The sequence below is a fragment of the Macrotis lagotis genome, chromosome X, assembly GCF_037893015.1.
Source record: "Macrotis lagotis isolate mMagLag1 chromosome X, bilby.v1.9.chrom.fasta, whole genome shotgun sequence".
In the NCBI taxonomy this organism is placed as follows: domain Eukaryota; kingdom Metazoa; phylum Chordata; class Mammalia; order Peramelemorphia; family Peramelidae; genus Macrotis; species Macrotis lagotis.
In genome coordinates, this window is record NC_133666.1 from 619651285 (window position 1) to 619656828 (window position 5544).

The following is a 5544-nucleotide window of genomic DNA, read 5'->3' on the forward strand; positions in this document are numbered from 1 at the left end:
ACAATCTAAACTCATAAATTAATCTAAATAAAAAGCATATAATTCAGATAGAGACAGGTACTCCCCCTCCAGGACAAGGAATGTAGAAACATCTGGACTTCAATCCAGATAAGACAGGATCAGTTTACTCTTTACATTTTGGTCAAGGTAATATTAAGTTGCTTGTCAGGGGAGGAGGGGCAGAAGAGACATAATACACAGCTCAACTATTTCTAATATATAATATTCTACTGAAGAAATCTCAGATTTTATCCCATTCATTCCTTCCTCCCAAACCCAGTGAAAGGGATAACAGTAATGGAGGAAAACAAAAAGGAAGCTAAAGGAGAGAGAAAGAGGGGGAGGGAGAGGGAGGGAAGAAAGTCTTTCACTTAATGATGAAGTAAGTCAAAAAAGGTTTTTTTTGTTTTTGTTTTTTTTTGTCGGTCATTTTTATTTAGACTTCATCATTAACAACATTTTATAACATGATGACGGTAGGTACAGATTTGTGCCAAGAAGCACAAATATTTTTTAAATGCATGGTTTTTCATATATAGTTTGTCAAGTACAGTATCATTATTTGGTACTAAGTTTAAAGACAACACTTATATTCTTCAGTTTTTATGCGTTTTGTAACATCATTATTTTTTAGTCATGCAATGGTAAGAAATTCAAAAGCAGTTTCTTTTTCTTCTGCTAATTCCTTTGCAGTGAGATCCATCTTCTCATGGGAAAAATTTTTGATAGGGAGGCCTTCCACAAATTTCCAGGATTTATTCTTGATGACCACAGGGAATGAGTACAGCAAATCATCAGGGATTCCATAGGATTTGCCATCAGAGATGACTCCCATGGAAACAAATTCTCCCTCTGGAGTTCCAAACCAGATATCTCAGATATGGTCGCAGATTGCTTTGGCAGCTGACATTGCACTAGACAATTTTTGAGCCTTAATGACAGCTGCACCCTGCTGCTGAACAGTCGTGATAAAATCTCCCTTGATCCAGGTGTCATTTTTTATAGCTTCATAAACAACAACTTCTTTTCCTTGAATAGTAACCTTAGCATGGTTAACATCTGGATACTGAGTTGCGGAGTGGTTTCCCCAGATAATGACATTCTTGACATCATTGGAGGTCAAGCCAAGTTTAAGAGCAATCTGAGATTTAGCTCGGTTGTGATCCAAGTGAGTTAAACAGCTGAAATTCTCCTTGGGTATTGATGGGGCCATCTTGGAAGCTGTCAGACAATTGGTATTGGCTGGATTTCCCACAACCACAACCTTAACAGACTTTTTGGCGTATTTTTCTAAAGCCTTTCCCTGGGATTTGAAAATCTTCACATTTGCCTTGAGTAAGTCCTTCCTCTCCATTCCTTCCTTGGCATGGAGCCAACCAGAATTGCTACATCCAGGTCTTTGAACCCAACCTCTTCTTAATCTGTTGCAATGACGTCTTTTAGGAGAGGAAGAGCACAGTCTTGTAGTTAGTTCCATTACTACCCCCTCCAGCACACCCATCATGGGAGTTATATCCAACAAACCAAGAATAAGAGGCTGATCCTTCCCCAAGACATCTCTCTTAGTGATACTATAAAGTAGAGAGTAGGCAATTTGACCAGCTGCTCCAGTTACTAGGACTCTAACAGGTTCACCAATGGCCAAAGCTGGACAATTCAGGAGATCAAGGAGTCACCTCACCTACAGTAAGCTGGGCGGGTCACCTCTTCAAAAAAGGTTTTTACAAGAAATGTTTCCCAATTGTCCTTAATAGTAGTGCCTTCCCTTCTGTTAATTCTCTGCAGTTTATCCTCTACATATTTGTTTATAGCTGTTTGCACAGTCTCCCCTAGTAGACTGTGAGCTCTTTGAGATCAGGAACTGCTTTTTGTCTTTCTTTGCATAAGGTTAAGCAAAGTGCCTGAAGACACATAATAAAAACATATTGACAGGATGAAATGACAAAATGCCATTTTTGTTGATGCCTTCCATTTAAAAAGCTGTTTGGCTAATCTTAAACCGAAGTCTGTAAAAATCTTAAAAATGTAGTGTTAAATGAAAAAAAAAATATAGGTTAGACATTTTAAAGTTTTATTTTCTAAGATCTTAACTCCATTTCAGAAATGACCACCCTGGAATAGGAAAGAATAGGACTTTTATGCAAAAACAGAAAATCATTAACCTTTTTTGTGTCCAGACAATGAAGGTTGCACAATATTAAGTTGCCCAGACTTGCTCTTCCAAGACTACCTATCATCCTTGTACACTACTACCTGCTCTCTTGTCTCTCCCTGGCAGGGCAAGTCTTCCAGCATCCTGATCATTGTCTTCCTGAGTTTGTAGTAAACACAGGGAAAGAAACTTAGGAGTCTTAATTTCTTCCTAAGTTTGGCAAGGTGACTGATATTTTATTATAACACTAATCATTTATTTATAACACTAACCATATAGTCATTACAACACTAACCATATATGGATTATAACACTAACCATATATATATTACAATACTAACTATATATTTATTATAACACTAGTCATATATTTATAACACTAATATATTTATTATAGCACTAGCCATATATTTGTTATAACATTAATCATATATTTATTATAACAATAACCATATATTTATTATAGCACTAGGCATATCTTTGTTATAACATTAATTATATATTTATTATAACACTAACCATATATTGATTATATCACTAATCATATATTATAACACTAGTTATATATTTATTATAACACTAATCATTTATTATTATAACACTAACCATATATTTATTATAACACTAATCATGTTTATTATAACACTAATCATTTATTATAATACTAACCATATATTCATTACAACACTAACCATATATTCATTACAACACTTACTATATATTTATTATAACAGTAATCATAGATTTATACTAACACTAGTCATATATTTATTCCTCTTGGAAGCGCACTGGAGCTCGAGATGGCCGGCACTATTCCATTGGGCACTTCCAGTCATCCCCTAGGTCTCCGGGAGGAAGAGTGGGGCAGGAAGTCCTTTAGGCTCTCTCTCCCTATTGGAGGGTTAGCCGTCCAATCGCCGTTGGCCTTTGGGAGTTCCTCTACTCGCTCTGAGTCATTTAGGCCCCGCCTTCCACCCCCCCGCCCAGCCGGGAGGAGTGAAAGAGCCAGAGAGATGAAGAGTCCGCCGCGTCAGCCTAGAAGGGCCCGGAAGTGCCCCGGGAGTGCGGCGCGGACGCCGGGGGTTCGTTTCCGGTGTTGGTTTCCCTGCCTGAGGCTCGCTGCTCTGTCGGCCTCGGCTGGTTCTCGGCGCCCTTTCCCCGCCTGCCTAGGAGACCTCGGCCCCGGGTGGACCGGGGAGTCCGAGATGTGATGGAAAGAGGGAAGAGGCTGAGACTTCCAGCCCCGGCCCATTCTCTTTCACTTCCCCCATTCCCGGCGGCCCTCCTCCTCTGCAGTGATGCTCTTCCGGGTCACCCAGGTCACCGTCTCCTTTCTCGTCCCCTCCCCCATCTTCCACCCTCTGGCTCCCACTCGCGCCTTCCCCTTCTCTCCTCCCTTGAAAATTGCCCCCCGCTGAAGAATTATCCCCTCCATCCTCTCCCCCATTCCTGACCCAGATTCTTATCATAGTTCCATCTTCTCCTCCACCTTTTACCCTTCCATCTCTGCTACCTTTTTTTCTTTTGTTTTTGCAAGGCTGTAGAATTAAGTGAGTTGCCACACAGGTAATTAGTAAGTGTCTGAGGCTGGATTTGAACTCAGGTCTCTGGATCCACTGCTGCCCCTCTATCATCTTCAATGTTCCTCATTATCTTCTTTTCATTCCTTCTCCTTCCCTTTTCCCTGCCATTTTGGCTTTTTCTTCTTTATGATTCCTTACTCCCAGCTATCCCCCATCATCCTACTCTTCATCATTCTTCGCCTGTAGCCCGTCCTTCTCTAACCCTTAAAATGGCCTTAAGAATTTCCCTCATGGGGGCGGCTAGGTGAATGGAGCACCTGCCCTGGAGTCAGGAGTACTTGAGTTCAAATCCGGCCTCGGACACTTAATAATTACCTAGCTGTGTGGCCTTGGGCAAGTCACTTAACCCCATTTGCCTTGCAAAAACTGAAAAAAAAATTAAAAGAATTTCCCTCTTTATGTTCAGAAGAGTCTTTAGGGAAAAGAGTCATCAAAAGTGAAAACCAACTGGAACCGTAGGAGCAAAAAGTAAAACAGGCTGCCTTTGATATTAATGGGTTTTGCATCTCATCTAAGGTGACCACTTCTTAGGGAGTCTGTGGAAGGGATTTTTTACTCAGAAGTAAAACTAGATGACTTCTGAGGCCCTTCCAACTCTTAGATCTTGTGACGTGTGTCATCCTGGTACCCTTCCGCTATGAAGCACTGACTCTGATAGCCAAGTATTAAGATTCAGCTTTTTGTGTCTCAGCGTCTCAAAATTGAAAGAACTGCCCTTGGGGGTATATAATCCATCTCATACCTGACCAGAAATTACCTTGACAACATCCATAATGATAGAACTACAGTTTCTACCTCAAGTGATGAGGCACTCACTGCCTCCCAAGGTAAAATTGGACAATTTTAATTAATTATAGGAGATTTTTTTCCTTAAATGAAAATTTGCCATTAGGTCTAAACAGAATCTGCTTTCCACTTGACAACTTCATGTTTATTTGAAGATAGCATTTGTATCCCATTCAAGAGAGTGGAATCTGTCGAGTGAAGCACAATAATCCTTCACTTATATGAGAATTACAGTTTATAAAGATAATCTTCCTGTGTCTTCTGATCCTTGAAGCTAAATGGGACTAGTAATATATAACTCCATTGAATGAAAAAACAGTCCTGAGAAATGAAGTGACATACAAAATGTTTATTTACTAATCATTTACTAAATGCATAGCTTTGTGCCAGATACTGAGAAAGACGGAAATTTTTAACTGAGATAATGTCAGGGTCCTTTTAGAGCTATGTGTCTTGGTCAAGGTCACACAATACTGGTGAGGGAGCTAAGACTAAAGCTCAGTCTCCTGGTTGACTACAATGCTTTTTTCACTCCATAAGGTTGCAACTAAAGCACAGATCTGGGTCTTTTGTAATTAATTGTCTGAGCTGTCTCAGACCCACCTCCAATTCTTTCACACTCATCTTTCCATTTTCAGCCAAATTTGACAGTGACTAAATACCCTGGATCTAAGTGGCCTCTCAGGTTCCCTCCAGCTCCAAAATCATGACCCTATCATCCATATGTAAAGTGAGGTTAATTAATATTTGTACTACCTTTGTCCAAGCATTCTTGTGAGGAAAGCCCTTTGTAAATCTTAAGGGATGATAGAAATGTTATTGTTATTAATAATAAAAAAAATTAAATTAATCACTGGAGCCGTCTGGTGAAGGCCTACCTCAGGAAAACCTGGAAAACTCTCCCATTATTTCACCCTTTCCTCCATCTGGCTTCTATTCTGTTTTGGAGGTAGATTTTTTTTTTTCCCAGACTTATATCTGGGAAATTTCCTTCTTTCCAATAAATATCCCCAATTCTTCAAC

The 5544-nt window shown here is 39.8% G+C and overlaps 1 pseudogene; it reads right to left on the reverse strand.

The window, feature by feature from the left end:
- Positions 1-454: 454 nt before the first annotated feature.
- On the reverse strand, positions 455-1516 carry LOC141500090 (malate dehydrogenase, cytoplasmic pseudogene; annotated as a pseudogene).
- Between the last annotated feature and the right edge of the window lie 4028 nt (positions 1517-5544).